The 22,651-nt window shown below is 44.1% G+C and overlaps 1 long non-coding RNA gene across 1 annotated transcript; it reads left to right on the forward strand.

Moving 5' to 3' along the window:
• Positions 1-14,618: 14,618 nt before the first annotated feature.
• LOC120987035 lies at positions 14,619-22,403 on the forward strand. The gene is made up of 4 exons (XR_005775889.1): positions 14,619-14,729; positions 15,172-15,239; positions 15,992-16,084; positions 22,329-22,403. It is a non-coding gene; the product is annotated as an uncharacterized LOC120987035 (long non-coding RNA).
• Positions 22,404-22,651: the final 248 nt, after the last annotated feature.

Below are 22,651 nucleotides of genomic sequence, written 5' to 3' on the forward strand. Positions count from 1 at the left end.
CAGCAGTGTACAGTATATACGCTGGTCCATTCCCCAGCAGTGTACAGTGTATACACGGGTCTATTCTCAGGCAGTATACAGTACATACACCAGTTCATTCTCCACCAGTGTACAGTATATATGCCGTTCCATTCTCCAGCAGTATACAGTATATACACCAGTCCATTCTCCAGCAGTGTACAGTATATATGCTGGCCCATTCCCCAGCAGTGTACAGTGTATACACCGGTCTATTCTCAGGCAGTATACAGTACATACACCAGTCCATTCTCCACCAGTGTACAGTATATATGCCGTTCCATTCTCCAGCAGTATACAGTATATACGCCAGTCCATTCTCCAGCAGTATACAGCACATACACCCTTTCTCCAGTAGTGTACAGTATATACATACTGTATTACTGCTGGAGAATGGATGGTGTACATACTGTATAGTGCTACAGAAAGGACTAGTATATATACAGTATACTATACTGAGAGGGTTAGATACACATCTCAGCAGGATCTATTACGCATGAGAGCCTCATATACACAGCACAGAGATACACAGCTCAGCAGATAGTATCACATGAGAGGCTTAGATACACAGCCCATTGAACAATATCATTCATGAGAGACTAAATACATAGCCCATTGAACAGTATTACACATTAGAGATTTAGATGCACAGCTGAGCAGACATTATCATTGGTGTTGAGCGAAGCGATGCATTTAAAACGGAATTCAGTCCAAAATTTAGAAAAACTTCTATTCGCAACAAAACTGAATATCCTCGTGCTTCTTGGTAACAAATCAGATTTTCTTAAAATGGCAGCTGCAAGTGTTCAGAAGCCCGGGAATGTAAGATCACCCATAATGCCATGCAGTCAGCCAATCCACAGATCAACAGCCATCCCCTATAAAACTCTGATCCTATGCGGTTGACGCCATTTCATTGTGAGCTGAGCATAGGGAGAGACTTGACAAGCGCTTATGTGTTAGGGACAGTGTTGCTGAAAACTGTTTTAAAAAAGAAATATTGGCGAGGTAAAGTGCAGGGAGACCGCAAAGAGAGTTTTTTTTTTGAGTGTTGGGAGAGAGTCTGAAGGAAAATTCTGATTCGCAACAAAGCCTAATTTCCTCTCGCTTGGTGTTAATGAAACAGGTATTCCTAAAATGGTGGCTGCACGTTACAAAGCGAAAGTAAGACGCCTGGGAACACCCATAATGACATGCAGCCAGCCAATCAGCAGAGTTGATGAAAACTGTTTTAAAAAGGAATATTGGAGAGGGAAGTGCAGCGACATCATAGGGAGAGTCTTCTGAGACTATAGGGAGAGTGTAGGGAAACAGTAGGGAGATTGCAGGTTGAGTGTAATCACTGTGTACTTCACATTCTAGTGCACCCACATTCAGAGTTAAGGTAGATTTAGACAAACCAATAACTGAACCAATAATCTGGCCACTGATCACCCGAATAAGGTGATTTTGTTGTTCATGCAGGCACCACCAATCATCATTTCGGGGCACCAGATCGAGCTGTCTAAATATTGATCTGCTGCCCAGAAACAATGATTCTGTGTGGGGACGAGGGATTGCAATAGCAATTCTTCGTCCTCTTAGTGTGAAGGAGATCGTTGCATGTAAATGTAGCAGTCTCTTTCACTAAGTGAGCAGCTGACTGTCTGGAAGGAACGTTTCCTTCCCAACAATTGGCCGCTCCATCGGCCCGTGTAAACCGTTCCCGACAATTGGCTGCTCTATCGGCCCGTGTAAACCCGCCTTTAATGCTTTATTTTAGTAATACAGTTAGTGTGCCTAAGTATGTAAGGCAGGTATAATTGCTATGTGCGATTCAGAGTTAATCCCTTGGGTAATACAGGTACGTTAAATCCGTATTCCAGGACAGTGTAATTTTTTTGCCCTTTACATATGTGCAGTGGAGTGAAATTGATTATAGCGAATGCCTTCTCTCTACTGTTGCTTTACATAGCATCAGCATGATACCACGCTTAAATACTTCGCCCTGTACATGTATGTAATGGAACAATGTCAATCAGGTGTGGGTGGGTGGCCTGTTTTATTTAAAGAACAGGGATTTATCAAAGTCTGATCTTCACAACACATTTTTGTGAAAGTGTATCATGGCACAAACAGAGGAGATTTCTGAGGACCTCAGAAGAAATGTTGTTGATGCTCATCAGGCTGGAAATGGTTACAATACCAGGACTTCAAAATCCACAGTCAGACAGATTGTGTAGAAATGGGGGAAATTCAAGCCCATAATTACCCTCCTAAATAAAAAGGTATGTAATAGTCTGCAAGGTCACAAAGGAACCCAAGGTAACCTATAAGCAACTAAACATTAAGGAATTTCTGACATTAGCTAATGTTGATGCTCATGAGTCCACATCAGGAGGACACTGAACAACAATGTACTGCGTGGTAGGATTGCAAGAAAAAAGAACATTGATGTCCATCTTCAATTTAATAAAGATCACTTTACAAATCATTAGTTAGACCACACATGGAGTACTGTGTACAGTTCTGGGCTCCTGTGAACAAGGCAGACATAGCAGAGCTGGAGAGGGTCTAGAGGAGGGCAACTAAACATAGAAGAGGATTCTTTACGGTAAGAGCAGTGAGACTATGGAACTCTCTGCCTGAGGAGGTGGTGATGGTGAGTACAATAAAGGAATTCAAGAGGGGCCTGGATGTATTTCTGGAGTGTAATAATATTACAGGCTGTAGCTACTAGAGAGGGGTCGTTGATCCAGGGAGTTATTCTTATTGCCTGATTGGAGTCGGGTAGGAATTTTCTATTCCCCTAAAGTGAGGAAAATTGGCTTCTACCTCACAGGGTAATTTTTTATATATTTTTTTTGCATTCCTCTGGATCAACTTGCAGGAAGACAGGCCGAACTGGATGGACAAATGTCTTTTTTCGGCCTTATGTTACTTGGACAAACCAGAAGGTTATTGGAACAATGTTTTGTGGACAGATGAGACCAAAATAGAACTTTTTGGTCAAAATGAGAAGCATTATGTTTGAAAGGAAAACACTGATTCTAGGATAAAAAAACAAATCCCATCTGTGAAACATGGTGGTGGTATCATAGTTTGCAATCAGGATGGCTTGCCATCATTAATGGAACAATAAATTCTGAGTTATGCCAGCAAATTCTAAAGGAGAATGTCAGGACATCTGTCCAGTAGCTGAATCTCTAGAGAATGTGAGTCATGCAGCAAGACAACGACCCTAAGCACACAAGTTGTTCTACCAAAGAATGGTAAAAGAAGAATAAGGTCAGAAACAGACAAGTGAGTTCAGTGCAAGAAACTCGCTGCATGTGGCAGAGTGAGTTTCTTGTCCTGAATGACCTAGTCAAAGTCCTGACCTTAATTCAATAGAGAGGAATGGACTAAAATTTCTCCAAGCCGCTGTGCGAAACTAATCAACCATTGCCAGAAACATTTAGTTGCAGTTATTTCTACAGGAGACACATCAGATACTGAAAGCAAAGTGCGGTGGAATATTGTGGCGCTATAGAAAAACATTTTATTATTATTATTATTATTACATACTTTTGCCACTCACAGACATAAGATATTCCATCCTTTTTCTTTAATAAAAAAATGACAAAGCCAATTTTGTTGACTAATTTGATTGATTTTGTTATCTTTATCTACGTTTAGGACTTAAGTTAAAAATCTATATAGTTTTAAGTCTGAAACATGGGCACAACTATAGCCATAACTCTTGCTATGGGGCCCAGAGGCTAAGCGTGCCCTATGAAGTGCTTGAACATTGTAGGAAACAATATACTGTAGCAGCCTTTTGCTATAATTTGGATTTTCTGATATGTAGTGCTATTATACATTCCTTTAAATATTACTATTAGTGTTGAGTGAACTTCTGTTTTCAAGTTCGGCGTATAAGGTTCGGGTTCAGGTTATATAAGAATCCCGTTATGGATTCCGTTACTACAGACTTAAGCTGCTGTTTTAATTTTTTATTACATTAGGTGGAAGGACCCCATCTTATTCTGCTATGGAACCTTGAATTATAGTTATGCCCCTGCTCAGAAATTTTGAAAATTCTGAGGGGTTCATAAACTTTCAAGCACCACTGTCAGTATAATATGGTTATCTTGTTTTTTTTCTTGTGGCATTTCCCAGATGGTGTTTAGTCGTGTGGCATTTCATAGATGACTTGGCTCATATTACTGAGGTTTTGGGACATTATTATAACTAGAGATGAGCGAATTTCTCAAAAATTTGGTAAGTGCTGACTGACCCCCTTTTTTGTCTTTCTTTGCAGTTTGTACTGGAGGTGTGGCTGCCTCCTCAGTCATGCACTCCTGACCACCCTGTCTGCCCTATAGGCTGATTTTAATTAGGTAGGAACCTACACTCCCTGAAGTGTATGGTAGCCGTCATGGCACCTAACAGGTAGAATTTAGTGTTAGGAACCCGTCTAACAGAGATCGCCTTGACGTGCGGCAGACGGGCTCAAATAATTTTGTACAAAACGATTTGCCATATATCTCTCACTTATAGTGTAGCACTTGTAATTATTATGCAATTTTGTACTCTATATTGCAGTGAGTTGTCACATTGCATGTTTTTGTCTTTTAAGGTTGATGTTAGCGCCAGGTATAAAGAACAGTACAGAGGCCCAAGATCCTACTGTAGCGTCAGCTGATTCCACCTAGATGTCTACAGAACCTGTTCTATTAAACACTTATACAAGTAGAGCCCCCCCTGACAGAGTGGAGAGGGTGTCAGCAGTAAGTTTGTGTTGACGTCACTGATTATATTGCCCTTTCTCTGATCCGTCAGAACAATAACCCCCCAAAAACGGATCCAGTCTGTTAAACATCCGCTTTCACTTGGTCAGCATTTGGTCAGTAATCCATAACTATTGCTAAAGCCCAAAAAAACATGAATGGATCCAAAACAGAGATGACACGTGAATGGAATATTTTGTACCCACTCCTGCTTTAGGCTACCAAATCATACGGTAAGCCAATTCTGATGGGACCATACAGGCCTTACAGCTGCTACACAGACAGGATCCGTTGTGCATCTCATTTTTCCTTCCTTCTAACAGATCAGAAGAAGGGTCAAATAAATAATGATGTCAACCAGGCCAAAAAGGCAAAATAGTGGCCCAGTCATGGAGTGGGGAGGGTGGTAGAGCAGCTTGAGGAGTCCACAGAGTGGCCCAATGACATTGTGTTGAGGTATCAGCAGCATGAGAAGACCACAGAATGGCAAGGTGACATAGTGTGGAGGTGACAGCAGCAGCATGAGGAGGCCACAGAATGGCAAGGTGACATAGTGTGGAGGTGGCAGCAGCATGTGGAGGCCACAGACTGGCCAGGTGACATAGCATGGAGGTGGCAGCAGCAGCAGCATGAGGAGGCCATAGACTGGCAAGGTGACATAGTGTTGAGTTAGCAGCAGCATGAGGAAGCCACAGAGTGGCAAGGTGACAGTGTGGAGGTGGCAGCAGCATGAAGAGACCACAGAGTGGCACAATGGCAGAGTGTGGAGGTGGCAGCAGCATGAGGAGACCTGAGTGGTGAGGTGGCAGCAGCATCAGGAGACCACAGAGTGACCAGGAGACAGAGTGGGGTGGCAATAACAGTACCCGCTGATGATGGTGGGTATAAGAAGGAGCACTTGGCATCAGATGTGTGCCATGAGACGGGTGGCAGCATCAGAATAGTAGCTGAGGCAGGTAGCCAAAAGAAACCGGTCTCTTTTGTCAAGGTTTGGGGGAGGTAGCATGGATGATCTAATCTCATGCATCAGGCATTGGTGGGTGGAAATCCTGGCTGTTCCACACCTGATTCATCTTGACAAAGGTCAGTCTCTCCACATTTTGGGTGGACAGGCGAGTTCTCCTTGGGGTAACTATGGCCCCCGCCGCACGAAACACCCGCTCTAATGCCACACTACTGGCCGGGAAGGACAGCTTTTCCAGGGCAAACTCAGCCAGCTGCGGCCACAAATCCAGTTTGGCTGACCAGCAGTCCAGCAGATCTTCAATGTGGGGTGGCAGGGTGCTGTCCAAGTATGCCACCACCTGCTGGTTCAGGTTCTGCTCCAGATATAGCTGCTGCTGCTGGTGAGTAGTTTCTTCACTAGTACAAGAAAATTTAGACTAGAACCTTCAGAATCACAGGTGCATATCCATGAAGCAAACATGATTATAAAAAAGAAAATGGCTGCACACCATTATACATACAAACAATAGAGCTAAGAATTGTGGATCATTCTAAATAAAAATGGTACAATACGACTATAAATGAGTCAATGGAAGCTCTTAGCGCACATATTTGATCAAACGTGTGTCGGGCCCATCTACCAGGCGTCATGGTGGCTTCCACAGATGGATCCCTAACACTAGTATACTGCATCTCTTTGGACTTACCTAAGCCTACACTATTCAGGGCAGTGTAGGAACCAGCTACATAAGTACTCTGCTCAGAAGCCCCAGGTAGGTGGGTGTGTTCAGTCTAAAAGAGGCGCTACCCTCAATTAATACTACAAGAAAATTTTGACTAGAACCTTCAGAATCACAGGTGCATATCCATAAAGCAAACATGATTATAAAAAAGAAAATGGCTGCACACCATTATACATACAAACAATAGAGCTAAGAAATGGGGATCATTCTAAATAAAAGTGGTACAATATCTACTATAAATGAGTCAATGGAAGCTCTTAGCGCACATACTTGATCACACGTGTGTCGGGCCCATCTACCAGGCGTCAAGGTGGCTTCCGCAGATGGGTCCCTAACACTAGTATGCTGCCTCTCTTTGGACTTACTACATAAGTACTCTGCTCAGAAGCCCCAGGTAGATGGGTGTGTTCAGTCTAAAAGAGACACTACCCTCAATTAATACTACAAGAAAATTTGTATGTATGTATAATGGTGTGCAGCCATTTTATTTTTTGATAGTTTCTGCACTAGGCGGGTTAAGAAAGGTGCCCATCATCGACTCTAGACTCAAGCTGCTGCTGATGGACCTGGTACTGCTCCAACCACCCCACCCTGCCACAGCAGCCATAGCAGTGGTATGAGAGCGCAGAGGGCCCCCCCGGTCAGACCTGCAAGAGGATGGACGATGGCACAGATAGGCAGCGGCCAACTGACTACATAGGATGTCTCTATAGTTGTCCAGTTTGTCCTCCCTCTCAGCGGGTGTAAAAAAGGCCCCCATTTTGGACCGGTAGATAATGTCCAACAAGGTGGAGAGCCAGAAGTCATCCCTCTGCCAAATGGTGACAATTCGGCTGTCACTACGCAAGCAAGTGAGCATGCAGCGGGCAATTTGTGCAAGTGACTAGGAGGGACTCCCTGCCTCCATCTCCACTGCATACTGCCACGGTGTGCCTGGGTCATCTGCCTCGTCTTCTTCATCTCCCTTTTGCTCCTCCGGCTGCTCCTGATCCTCCTCTCCCGTCGCCTGTTTAGAAAAACCACCCCTTTCGCTACACATTGCTTGTGCTCCAATGTCCTCCTCCTCCTCAAGTTCAGCCCCCACAGGGCTCATGTGGCTGTGAGATGTAGGCGCCACGTCTCCAGTCCCCTGACCAGCCAGATTTACCAGCATCTATTCCAGGATATGAAGCAATAGAAAAACGTTGCTCATCCCGTAGTCCTGGCGACTGACAAATAACATGGCATCCTCAAAGTGCCTGAGCAAACTGCAGGTGTCACGCATGAGCTGCACTGGCTGACATCGAAGTTACACAGGGGAGTACTCCTGTCCACTTGGATCATCAAGAAATCGTTTATAGCCTTTCTCTATTCGTATAGTCGATCCAACATATATAGGGTGGAAATGTCGCATATCAGCCTATGTTGGGGTGCGCCGTTCTGCCGCTGCAGCTCAATTAGGGTGTGCTTGGCAGTGAACGAGTGGCTGAAGTGCATGCAAAGTTTCCTGGCTATTTTTATGATGTCTTGCAGATGGGTGGTAGACTTCAGGAACTGCTTGACAACCAGATTGAACACTTGCGCCATGCAGGGCACATGGCTCAGCCCTCCTTGACGCAGCGCCGACACCATGTTCTTCCCGTTGTCAGTCACCATGGTTCCAATTTTGAGTTGTTGCGGAGAAAGCTAGGATTTGATTTCTTGATGAAGGACACAGAGCAGTTCATCCCCTGTGTGACTCATTTTGCCCAGGCAAACAAGAAGTAGAACAGTGTGACACAGCCATGCCCTGCACATATGGTATGCTGGAGGAGCACTATAAATTGTCCCTGCAGTGGAGGCTGAGGACACGGTGGAGGATGAGGCAGAGGCAGACATTGTCGCAGGACCAACGGCGTGAGAACGTGGAGGCGGAAGCGGCGTCACCTGGCCAAGTTGCTGGTTTGGCTGGGCAGGAACCACGTTTACCCAGTGGGTCGTAAAGGACATATATTGTCCATGACCGTAGTTACAGCTCAACACGTCGGAGCTGCTGTGCACTTTGGCAGACACCGACAGGCTCACGGACTGGCCCACCTTCTGTTCTACATATTTGTGCAGGGCTGGTACTGCCTATTTGGCAAAGAAATTACGGTTTGGGACTCTCCACCTCAGCTGGGCACAAGCCATCAGTTCTCTGAAAGGTGCAGAGTCCACCACTTGGAAAGAAAGGGACTGCAGCACCAGCAACTTGGCCAGGAGCACGTTCAGCTTCTGCGCCGTTGGATGAGTGCACGCATACTGTTGTCTCTTGGAAATAGCTTTGGTGATCGATTACTGACAGAATGACTGACGAGGAGTAGGAGGACGAGGAGCAGGAGCATCAGGACCGGTAGATAATGGGAAGGACAGACAGCTCCCTTCGGCTGTGGTGGTGGAGCCTTGACTGCCTGAAATCGGGTGCGTGGCACTGGGTGATGCAGCAGTTGCTGCGGCAGGCTGGATCACCACATTGGAGCCACGGTTCTCTCATGCCACTTTATGGTGACGCTGCATATGTTGACGCAGGGCCGTGGTGCCAACATTGGCACCCTAGCCATGCTTTACCTTCTGCCCACAGATTCGGTAAATGGCCATGTTCACCTCCGGCTGCTTAACAAAAAACTGTCACACCGCCGAGTAGGTGATTTTACCCCCAACACTCTGCACTAACTGACTGCTACCGCCGCTGCCTCCGTGAACCCCTGCACCACTACTTTCCTGGCAGGTAGGCTCCTGTGAAGCGGGCTCCTAACCATCCATTGCTGCCACCCTGCTGACTCCCGGCCATGCTACCGACTTGCTGGCTCCGCCGCTGCCTCACGCGCAAGCTGCCACCCTCTTCTCCCGATGATGATGAAGCCCCTTTATCACCCAGCTCCTAATTGCGATCGGCTACATCATCGAGTACTGTCTGCACGTCACTGATGTCCTCCTCAATGGGCTCAGAGCCAGGAGCCTGACCGCTCGCAACACCAGTTCCCACGCCACACTCCTCATCACTACATGACCGCCTACCGAAGGAATCGGCAGATGTCTCCTCCAGATATTGGCTGGGCAGTAGCTGCTGACTGACCTCTAGTAGCTTGTCCTTGCTGTACAGTGGAGCTGAGCGCACAGCATATAATACTTCTCTGGCTGAGGGAACAGTAAAGGATAAAGGCAGGTTGAGGACACAGGCAGGTTGAGGACACAGGGTTGTGTCTGACGAACCCACCGACTCTTGGCGAGGAGTGTCTGATGTCACTTGGGACGAAGTGGATGACCGAATCAGCCATTCAAGAACCGCTGGGTTGCTGGTCAAGACACGACTGCTAGATGACACCGGGAGCTCAGGCCTCTCAAAGTGACCCCTGCTGCCACACCCTCTTACTCTGCTGCAACCTGTGCCTGCGCCAGAAACATTTAGGCCTCTGCCTTTCCCCTGTGCAGGGCCTGTCACTTCTCTGTCTGACATACCGTTAGATCAAATAAGTAAATAAAAAGGAAATTAATAAACTCAAAAAAAAGCTGTAATTTTGTCACTTCACCACACAACGGCAAATATTTTTTTTTGCCACTAATACATGCCAAAAAAGGCTTTAGAATATATAACTGCACCGCTGAACGGCAAAAAAAATTTTTTGGTGTCAAAAAGGGCTGTAATTTTGTCACTTCACCACACAACGGCTAATAAGCCCTTTTTTTGCCACTAATACATGCCAAAAAAGGCTTTAGAACATATAACTACACAGCTGAACGGCAAATAATACTTTTTTTTTTACCACTAATACACGACAAAAAGTGCTGTAGTTTTGTCACTTCACCACACAACGGCTAGTAAGCCCTTTATTTTTGCCACTAGTACACAACAAAAAAGGCTTCAGAACATTTAACTGCACCGCTGAACGGCAAATACTTTTTTCCCCCCACTAATACATGCCAAAAAAGGCTTTAGTACATATAACTGCACCGCTGAACAGCAAATAATATTTTTTTTTGCCACTAATACATGCCAAAAAGGTCTTAATTTTCTCACTTCACCACACAACGGCTAATAAGCCCTTTTTTTCCCACTAATACACGGCAAAAAAGGCTTTAAAACATATAACTGCACCGCTGAACGACAAATACTTTTTTTGCCACTAATACACACCAAAAAGGACTTTAATTTTCTCACTTCACCACACAATGGCTAATAAGCCCTTTTTTCCCACTAATACACGCCAAAAAGGGCTGTAATTTTCTCACTTTACCACACAACTGCTAATAAGCCCTTTATTTCCCACTTATACACGGCAAAAAAAGGTCTAGAACATATAACTGCACCGCTGAACTGCAAATAATACTTTTTTTTGCTACTAGTACACGCCAAAAAAGCTTGAGAACATACAGTCAGGTCCATAAATATTGGGACATTGACACAATTCTAACATTTTAAGCTCTATACACCACCACCACAATGGATTTGAAATAAAACGAACAAGATGTGCTTTAACTGCAGACTGTCAGCTTTAATTTGAGGGTATTTACATCCAAATCAGGTGAACAATTTGCATATGTGCCTCCCACTTGTTAAGGGACCAAAAGTAATGGGACAATTGGCTTCTCAGCTGTTCCAGTGCCAGGTGTGTGTTATTCCCTCATTATCCCAATTACAATGAACAGATAAAAGGTCCAGAGTTTATTTCAAGTGTGCTATTTGCATTTGGAATCTGTTGCTGTCAACTCTCAAGATGAGATCCAAAGAGCTGTCACTATCAGTGAAGCAAGCCATCATTAGGCTTAAAAAACACAACAAACCCATCAGAGAGGTAGCAAAAAAACAACTTTCGCTTTTTAATACTTGGTTGCAAATCCTTTGCAGTCAATTACAGCCTGAAGTCTGGAACACATAGACATCACCAGATGCTGGGTTTCATCCCTGGTGAGGCTCTGCCAGGCCTCTACTGCAACTGTCTTCAGTTCCTGCTTGTTCTTGGGGCATTTTCCCTTCAGTTTTGTCTTCAGCAAGTGAAATGCATGCTCAATCGGATTCAGGTCAGGTGGTTGACTTGACCATTGCATAACATTCCACTTCTTTCCCTTAAAAAACTCTTTGGTTGCTTTTGCAGTATGCAAGGCCGGCATCAGCACCCGCTACACCTGGGCAAGTGCCGGGGCTCACTGCTCCCTGGGGGGGCCCACTGTGCCAGCTCACTCTTGCAGCTGTGTCCTGGTCTTCATTAAACTGCCTGTTCTGAATTCTAGGGCAGCTTACCCCAGCATTGCAGACATTTTTTGCCATGTGCACTGCTGTGGTGGGCAGCCCCAGGACTCAGAACAGGGTAGATGGAGTTTCCTACCGGGCTAAAGGACCTTCCTGATGTCATCCGCCCATGTGAGCAGTGGGGGAGGAGATGGAGGAGCAGAGAGCTATGTTCCTGTACAGACAGGAGCCTGGCTGGAATGTGGTGAGGCCTAGCTGTGTGTCTGTCCCTGTGTGTGTCTGTGTTTGTCTGTCCCTGTGTGTGTGTCTGTCGCTGTGTGTGTGTCTGTCACTGTGTGTGTGTGTGTGTCTGTCTGTCGCTGTGTGTGTGTGTGTGTGTATGTGTCTGTCTGTCCCTGCGTGTGTATGTGTGTGTGTCTGTTCCTGTGTGTCTGTCCCTTTGTGTGTGTCTGTCCCTGTGTGTGTATTTGTCCCTGTGTGTATTTGACCGTCCCAGTGTGTGTGTCCTTGTGTGTATGTGTCTGTCCCTGTGTGTGTGTGTGTGTGTGTGTGTATCTCTCGCTGTGTGTGTGTGTCTCTCCCTGTGTGTGTGTGTGTCTCTCCCTGTGTATCTGTCCCTGTCCCTGTGTGTGTGTGTCTCTCCCCGTGTGTCACCATCACCATGCCCACAGTGTTTCTATGTCTTGACACAGCTGCATCAGGACGTTCTGTGCAGGGCAAGAAGAAGGAAGAGGAGGCAGCACCGCCAGCATGGAGTCCGTGGGAGAGGCACAGGGAGGCACACTAAGGACGTAGGTAACACTACCACATGATCTACACTAGTGTTATCTGTGGTTTTACATAGGACTGCAGGTAAGGCTACATGCATGCGACCGTTGTGTGTTTTGAGGTCCGCTAATTGGGGATCCGCAAAAAATGGATGGCGTCCGTGCGCGTTCCGCAATTTGGGCAACGGCACGGACAGCCATTAATATGACTGCCTATTCTTGTCCGCAAAACGGACAAGAATAGGACAGGTTATATTTTTCTTGCAGACCATGGACGGAGCAGCGGATGCGGACAGCACACGGAGTGCTGTCTGGATCTTTTGTGGCCCTATTAAAGTGAATGGGTCCGCATCCAAGCCGCAAAAACTGCAGCTCGGATGCGGACTAAAACAACGGTCGTGTGCATGAGGCCTAACACTACCACATTATCAGCACTAGTGTTGTCTGTTGTTTTTTATATAGGACTGCAGGATCACACTAGTACCACATGATCTACACTAGTGTTATCTTTGGTTTTACATAGGACTGCAGGTAACACTACCACATTATCAGCACTAGTGTTATCTGTGATTTTACATAACACTGCAGGTAACACTACCACATTATCAGCACTAGCATTATCTGTGGTTTTACATAGGACTGCAGGTAACACTACCACATTATTAGCACTAGTGTCATCTGTGGTTTTACATAGGACTGCAGGTAACACTACTACATTTTCTGTATTCAGATAGCCATGACTGTGTTATCTGTGCTGTTACATAGGACTGCAGGTGATATCTACTATATTATCTGTACTCAGAGAGTTATCACTGTGTAAGGGGGCCCACTGAGACTTTATCGCCCAAGGGCCCACTTAAACCTGGAGCCGGCCCTGGCAGTATGCTTTGGGTCATTATCCATCTGCACTGTGAAGCACCGTCCAATGAGTTCTGAAGTATTTGGCTGAATATGAGCAGATAATATTGCCCGAAACACTTTAGAATTCATCCCGCTGCTGTTGTCAGCAGTCACATCATCAATAAATACAAGAGAACCAGTTCCATTGGCAGCCATACATGCCCACGACATGACACTACCACCACTATGCTTCACTGATGAGGTGGTATGCTTAGGATCATGAGCAGTTCCTTTCCTTCTCCATACTCTTCTCTTCCCATCACTCTGGTACAAGTTGATCTTGGTCTCATCTGTCCATAGGATGTTGTTCCAGAACTGTGAAGGCTTTTTTAGATGTCGTTTGGCAAATTCTAATCTGGCCCTCCTGTTATTGAGGCTTACCAATGGTTTACATCTTGTGGTGAACCCTCTGTATTCACTCTGGTGAAGTCTTCTCTTGATTGTTGACTTTGACACACATACACCTACCTCCTGGAGAGTGTTCTTGATCTGGCCAACTGTTGTGAAGGGTGTTTTCTTCACCAGGGAAAGAATTATTTTGTCATCCACCACAGTTGTTTTCCGTGGTCTTCCGGGTCTTTTGGTGTTGCTGAGCTCACCGGTGCATTCCTTCTTTTAAAAAATGTTCCAAACAGTTGTTTTGGCCACACCTAATGTTTTTGCTATCTCTCTGATGGGTTTGTTTTGTTTTTTCAGCCTAATGATGGCTTGCTTCACTGATAGTGACAGCTCTTTGGATCTCATCTTGAGAGTTGACAGCAACAGATTCCAAATGCAAATAGCACACTTGAAATGAACCCTGGACCTTTTATCTGCTCATTGTAATTGGGATAATGAGGGAATAACACACACCTGGCCATGGAACAGCTGAGAAGCCAATTGTCCCATTACTTTTGGTCCCTTAACAAGTGGGAGGCACATATGCAAACTGTTGTAATTCCTACACCGTTCACCTGATTTGGATGTAAATACTCTCAAATTAAAGCTGACAGTCTGCAGTTAAAGCACATCTTGTTCGTTTCATTTCAAATCCATTGTGGTGGTGTATAGAGCCAAAAATGTTAGAATTGTGTCAATGTCCCAATATTTATGGACCTGACTTTAAGTATATATGTGGAGGTAAAGGCTGCAATGTTAATTCTTTAACTAAATAATAAACTGTTAATTAGATATAATAATAAACAACACGTCCACTCAAATAATGAGCGACTTCACCCAAATAATCTAACATCGTGACAATATAGGGGCGGGAGTTGTTTGTTGTCCATTGCTGTGAATGCGCACTAACCGTTGTTTCCTTCTTTTATAGGTACCTGAAACGTCCGATGAAGAGCAGGACCAATCATCATTCACCAAGGGCGCCTGCAACTTTCCCCAGACGCATTCGCTGATAACTTCTCCAATCAGATCCTGTTGCCAGGTAAGAAATTAACTTTATTATGCACCACATACACCTATACAATGCCATCATGTGTTCTCTTATTTAGCAATTAAATGTGTCCAATTAATTGCTAAATAACATTTATTATGGAAATTATATATAAGTATATATGTGGAGGTAAAGGCCGCAATGTTAATTCTTTAACTAACTAATAAACTGTTAAATAGAGATAATAATAAACAACACGTCCACTCAAATAATGAGTGACTTCACCCACAAGCCATTCATCACATGACACCCCCCAAACATCGCAGACCTTCTTCTATCATGTTTTGGAAACCCACATTAAGAATATCATTGCCTATATCAGACAAACGCCAATAGTCAGAAGTGTAAAGACCTTCAGTAAATCCTTCAAGTTCCATGTGTCTGTATGAGAAACCATTTAACTGACGATTAACTTTTTCCTGATTTTAACCAGGAATCGTAGATCACTGTGAGACCAGTTGAGCTTCGGAATCATTTCTGAGAAGATAATGACTGAATTTGGTAATGAAGAATGAATATTCCTAAATGTGTATTTATATTTATTAATCAATTCCAGAAAATTCATACGTCCTAAGTCATTTTCACCAAAATGTAGAATAATGAGATCTGGTAAAGGTAAGTAGAATGATAGGGAGTTACACAAAGACCAAACATCTCTCAATTTTAAATCGGATTGTGCAGAACAATGAATATATATATTAAAATTTAAACCAAGGTCATGTAAATATTTTCTTTGAGAAGCCCTCTTTAATGCTCCATTAACGATGTGGTTTCCTACAATCCAGTTCTTGCGATTACCTGTAAGACAAATGAAACTATTCTAATAACAATTCTGGTCTGATATAGATCTTGAATCTATCAGATTTCCATCTACCTAGATTTTTTATTAAGGATGAAGACCATCCTTGTTGCGCAGCCAAGGTGGCTGCTCCTATTCTGAATGAATGGGCAGAAATATTATAGTCTTGATAGCCTAACATATGTAGACTTTTCTTTAAAATTGCGTTAAATTGAAATCTAGTAAGAGGAGAATGGTCCCGGTGTATGAATAAAGGACTATTCACCTTTGGCCTACTCTTTAACCAATTTTGCATAGCCATAATAGGGCATAATCGGGTGTTATGGAGGGGATGTAAAGTTATCCAATGACTTTTTTGTAGTTGATCTTTTTTTGACTTTCGTATGTAAAGTTTTAAAACTATATTATCCCAAATCGGAAATATTAATTGGTGATGTACTGTGTTTATTCACAGCTGTGAATTCACTGATCCGGAGAGCAGCGAAGAAGGCCAAAAGAAAAACAGATCGGAAAAGCAGAGTTTCTAAATCCGAAGAACATATTGAGGGTAAAATGTCATATAATTGTAATAAAATTTTCTTGGAAATTGGTCTGTTTTTTTCTTTCTTTACAGTACATCTATTTAGACCTTTTAAGGCCCGATTCAAAATGAAATTATTTTTAACTGGTTGAAGACCTAACATTTTGAAAAAGAATGAGATGCCAATAAAAATGTAGTTTATAGTATGGAAAGAGTTTTTATTTACCAGTAAATTTTTGAAAAATTCAATTAAAGGTAAAGAATAATTGGAAAAAGTATCTAAATTTTTGAAGTCACAAAATGACGTCCATATTTTCCAAGCAGATGCTTAAGAAGACAATGTATTTGGGGAAAGAGATTTCCATATTAAGTCCCGCAGAACTCCTAAATTATTTTCCAAAGATGAGTCGGGCAGGGAGAGTTGCAGGTTGCCGCTTCTGGCACTAGTTCTTTGAAGAGTGTGAGATTCTGACGAGATAAAGCATTGTCACGGATGTAGTAGGGGAGAACACCAAAAGACAACAAGAGGGAAGGGAAAGGGTCACCACCTATGAAACCCTGCTCCTGGCCCTAACTCCTATCCGTATGGGCACCTCTCGATGGTAGAGATGCCCATACACAGGAACCTAGAAAACCCTGGTGGCCCTTCAGATGCCCTAGACTTAATGACAGGGCAGAGACAACCCGCTCCTTCCCTGGTGAAGGAATCAGATTCTCACTGAGGCCTAGTAAACAACAGAGGGGGGGGGAGGAATACAAAACACAACAAGCATAACACTTAACTTCTAAGGATGATGGATGATCAGGACTTCAACTAGAACCACACTCCAGCTCTTCCAACACCAAATGATGCTATCCAGAGCAAGGAGTGATGGGTGAAGTCAAACTAAATAGGGGGAGGTAAAGGTCACATGATCCACACCTGAACAGGAGGTGTGGACATACAAGCAACACACAGACAAAGTGAAACCAAAAGATGCTGTCAGATCACTAATGAGCAGATAATCTTTCAGACCTTCTCAAACCTGTCACCGGTGTGACAGTACCCCCCTTCTACGGGTGACCTCCGGGCACCCAGGACCAACCTTATCAGGATGAGCTCTGTGGAATGCTCTCACCAGACGACTAGCATTAACATCGGTCGCTGGAACCCACATCCTCTCCTCTGGTCCGTACCCTCTCCAATGAACGAGATACTGGAGGGATCTCCGGAGAACTCGGGAGTCCACAATCCTGCTGATCTGAAATTCTAAATTACCGTCCACCATAACAGGAGCAGGAGGCAAGGAGGACGACTCAACAGGTTCAACACATTTCTTTAACAACGAATTATGAAATACGTTATTTTTAATGCCTGAGGAGGTTCAAGATGGAAGGCTACAGGGTTACCAATGGCAGAGATCTTATATGGACCAATAAATCTTGGTCCCAACTTCCAAGAAGGTACCTTAAGTTTAATGTTTCTTGTAGACAGCCACACAGAATCACCCACTCTCAGGTCCGGACCACTCATACGTCTCCTGTCAGCCGTACGCTTATACCTGTTGCCTATCTTTTCCAGGTTATTTTGGATTTTCCGCCAAATAGAAGACAAAGAAGAGGAAAATTGTTCCTCCTCAGGAATGCCGGAATTATGAGCACCAGAAAATGTACCAAACTGTGGATGGAACCCATATGCCCCAAAAAACAGCGACTTATCAGTGGATTCCTGTCTACGGTTAGTTATAGCAAACTCAGCTAACGACAAAAATGAAGACTACTCTTCCTGATTCTCTGAAACAAAACATCTCATGTAAGTCTCCAGATTCTGATTAGTGCGCTCCGTCTGTCCGTTCGACTGAGGATGAAAAGCCGAAGAGAAGGACAATTGTACACCCAGACGAGTACAGAACGCTCTCCAGAATCTGGAAACAAACTGAGTCCCTCTATCGGACACCACATCAGAGGGAATGCCATGTAGTTTCACAATGTTGTCGACAAACACCTGCGCAAGAGTTTTAGCATTGGGTAGACTAGGTAATGCAATAAAGTGTGCCATTTTACTAAAACGATCGACAACCACCAGAATCACGGTCTTTCCTGGAGAATTCGGTAAATCCGTGATAAAATCCATGGACAAATGGGTCCAAGGTCTGAACGGGATGGGCAATGGAAGCAGAGATCCGGAAGGCCAAGTATGTGTCACCTTAGCACGTGCACAGGTACCACAGGCTGACACATAGTCCTCAATACACTTACGCAACCCCGGCCACCAGAATCCGCGAGAGATGAGATCGATAGTCGATCTGCTCCCAGGGTGCCCAGCTAGCACCGCACAGTGATGTTCCTCGAACACCTTGTGACGTAATTCGGGGGGAACAAACAATTTCCCCTGAGGACAAGAGTCCGGAGCATCCTCCTGTGCCTCCAACACCCTGGCCTCGAGATCAGGATAAAGAGCGGAAATAATTACCCCTTCAGATAAAATGGGACTAGGGTCATTAGACCCCCCCCCCCCCTTCCCCCAGGAAAGCTACGTGACAAAGCATCCGCCTTGACGTTCTTAACCCCAGGGCGGTAAGTGATGATGAAGTTAAATCTGGTGAAAAACAATGACCATCTGGCCTGCCTTGGGTTCAGTCGCTTAGCCGACTCCAAGTAGGCCAGATTCTTGTGATGCGTAATTACCGTAATAGTAAGAATTGCTCCTTCCAACCAATGCCGCCATTCTTCGAACGCCAACTTAATGGCCAGCAATTCCCTATTCCCCACATCATAATTCCTTTCAGCAGTCGAAAGTTTTTTTTAGAGAAAAATGCAAATGCGCGCCATTTACTGGGTGAAGGACCCTGCGACAATATTGCTCCTACCCCAACCTCTGACGCGTCAACCTCAACAATAAATGGCTGAGACACGTCCGGTTGCACCAGAATAGGGGCCGAAGCAAAACATTCTTTCACAGCAGAAAAGGCCTGTAATGCCGCATCAGACCAGATAGAAATATCAGCACCCTTCCTAGTCATGTCTGTTAAAGGTTTAACCACCGATGAATAGTTCAAGATAAATTTACGGTAGTAGTTGGTAAACCCCAAAAACCGCATAAGCGCTTTCAGATTTTCGGGTCGATCCCAGTCCAACACGGCACGGACCTTCTCGGGATCCATACGAAAACCTGAGGATGAGAGCAGGTAACCTAGAAATTGCACTTCCTGTACAGCAAATATACACTTTTCCATCTTAGCATACAACTTATTCTCTCTTAGGATCTGTAACACCTGTTTCACATGATCCTGATGAGTCTCCATATTAGGCGAATAAATTAGTATGTCATCAAGGTATACAACGACAAACCTCCCCACCAGATGATGAAAGATGTCATTGACAAAGTGTTGAAAAACCGCAGGAGCATTGGTTAACCCAAAGGGCATGACCAGGTTTTACCCTCAGGGGTATTAAATGCGGTCTTCCACTCATCCCCCTCCTTGATCCTTACCAGATTATATGCCCCCCTCAGATCCAATTTAGAGAACACCTTGGCACCAACAATCTGACTAAACAAATCCGGAATCAAAGGAAGGGGGTAAGGATCACGGACGGTAATACGATTGAGCTCACGGAAGTCCAGACATGGTCTCAGGATACCATCCTTTTTCTTTACAAAGAAAAATCCAGCAGCCACTGGGGACTTGGATGGTCTAATATGTCCCTTTGCCAAACTCTCGGTTATATACTCTCGCATAGCCTTTCTTTCGGGTTCCGAAAGATTATACAACCGAGATTTGGGCAATTTAGCTCCGGGAATAAGATTGACGGGACAGTCATACTCCCAATGCAGAGGCAACTCCTGATTACCACTCTCAGAAAACACATCAGAAAATTCAGAAATGAATGAGCGTACAGTTTTAGTGGTAACCATAGAGAACGATGCATTAAGACAGTGGTCCATGCAAAAATCACTCCACTCGAGAATCTGTTTCGCTTGCCAATCGATGTTAGGGTTATGTTTGCTTAACCATGGTAAGCCCAACACCAACGGAGCAGGCAGACCCTCCAACAAACAGGAGATAGATTCCTGATGCAAATCACCCACTCTTAAATGAATGTCATTCACTACCTGCGACAGGCATTTTTGGGCGAGAGGTGCTGAGTCAATTGCAAAGACAGAAATACTATTCTCTAATGCATTAGTAGTCAACCCGTGAATGCGTAAAAACTGTCCATCAATCAAGTTAACTCCTGCCCCACTGTCGATAAAAGCTTCGATTTTCACAGTTTTGGACTCTAGCGCCACCTCGGCTGACGGGAGAAAACGGGTACTACCAGTAAAAGACAAAAGTAGGTTTTCTTGCTGCCCACCCACACTACCAATAGTAATTTGGGGATTAAACTTTTTTTCCTTTGGTTTACACCTTGATGCAGCAAGTACGGACAAATATTCACAAAATGTCCCTTCTTGCCACAACAAAAGCAGACTCCTTTCACATGACCCAAGCTTTTGCCAGTAGTTCCAGGAGTAGCTTCTCCTAACTGCATAGGCTCATCACAAGGCACAACCACCCGAGTACGTTCTGAAGGTGAGGACCCCTAGATCTCTCCCTCAGGCGTCTATCAAGACGTACAGCATGGGACATAGCTGCTTCCAATGACTCAGGATTTTTATGAAAAGCCAATGCGTCCTGCAGTCTCTCAGAGAGACCATGGCAGAATTGGCTACGGAGAGCAGAATCGTTCCACTTTGTATCCGTAGCCCATCTCCTAAATTCAGAGCAAAAGGTCTCCGCAGAACGTTCTCCCTGCCGCAAACCCCGTAACTTGGTCTTGGCCTGAGAGATCCGATCCGGGTCATCATAGATAAGACCCAAGGCTCTAAAGAATTCATCTACTGACCGGAGGGACGGTGATCCGGTCGGCAGAGAAAAAGTCCTCTTTAATTAAATCCTTTAGGGTGAATAGGAAGAAGTCTGAATGCATTTAATATCTGTTTTGGCTAGGAGTGCATTCTTGCCCAATTACCTAATTTGACAATGGCCATATTAAACGATAAATAAGAAACAGAAGCAAGACTTTATCTATTTCATCATTTAATAAATGGTCCTTGGGGAAGGAAAGATTGTGAATTAAAAGGAAAGCTTTAGTTTATTTTTTAGGGACTAGTCCTAAAGGGGGACAAACGAAAAAGTTGAAAAGGAGAGGAAGAGAACGGGCCAGCAACGCGGCCTTATTCAATTACTTTTAAAAAAAAATATTTAACTATGGAAGGATATAATCTAACAGATTTGAGGTTCTCCACCCAGGAACAGCCAGTCCCTGAAAATTCAGGGACATAGAGGTCGGAAGAAAAAACAGATAATGATAACCTAGCGATCGCTTTGTTTGGATAGCAATTTAACCAGGAGGTTAACTTTGTTAGTTTCACTGGAGTTGTTGCTTTTTCCTTGAGCATCTTTTGAAGTTGAGGCCCCAGCTGAACCAAGCTTCTTGAAACACTTGAAGACTGGATGGCCTCCGCGACAAAAGGAACATTCATGCCTATATTTGCAATTTGCGGTCCATCTGCATATGTTTTCATTAAATGCAAAACATAGGCATCTCTTGTTGTTACTTTGTTGGCAAAACGTCCTTGGATCCCCATTGCATATTAGGGTAAACTGACAGTTTCTGCCTGAAAGATTCATCATATGAATTCCAAGCCATTCCACCGAAACTTCAATAGGCTTCCAAAATTGAATCCATGTGATAAAATAATCCACATCAGAACTCTAGTTTACGTTCACACATCACTGCTGCATAAATAGTAATAGCCTGTAACCAATTAAAAATAGATTTGTTTTTTGTGTTTTTGTTTCCGGATCCTTATTGTCCTTTAATTCGGTTTTATTACCGGAAGATGGGAGTAGGGAATATAAATCAATAAATTCCCTGTTCCATATTTTTTCTTTTACTGTGAATGACAGGTGATATCCGAGAGGTGAAATATGACACATCAAAGCCTCTTTAAGGCAGGAATGATGTATACCCTCTAAATTATTCGCTTGAGGGTTAAAAACAGAGACAAGATCTTTATTTATGCCCATAAATCTGTCATTGCCTGATTGAGGATTGACAGATGTCTTATCCACCCAGACCTGAGTTAAGGAGTGTGAATCCTCCTTATTTATGTTTGATAACAACTTTAAAAACTCATTAAGTAAATATAATTTATCATCACTCTGTGGTATTTGGTTAATAAAATTGCGCAGCATCTGTGTGCCAACCTGACTGTTTTAACCGTTAATCTCACCCTTGTTATTAGGTCCAACTGTAGAAGGCTCGAGGGAAGGATGCAGAAGCTCTGTATCACCTGCTTCCTGAACCGAAGGGGTAATAGGTGAGTGTCTTCTTTTCTTTTCTTTTTTCTTTTTTTCGGAGAAGGTGGAGGAGAGAAGGTCTTTGGTTCCCAGCGACTGCCCCAGGTATAATAATGCCTCCAAAGTGCCCCAGTTAAAATAGTGCCCCCAGTTATAATAATGACTCCCCTCATAGTGGCCCAATAGTGCAGCTTATAGATGAAAATAACAAACACAAATACCGTACTTACCCAATGGCACTGTCAGCGATGCTGTGCAGGACATAGAC

This window comes from Bufo bufo, chromosome 1 (assembly GCF_905171765.1).
Source record: "Bufo bufo chromosome 1, aBufBuf1.1, whole genome shotgun sequence".
Taxonomy (NCBI): domain Eukaryota; kingdom Metazoa; phylum Chordata; class Amphibia; order Anura; family Bufonidae; genus Bufo; species Bufo bufo.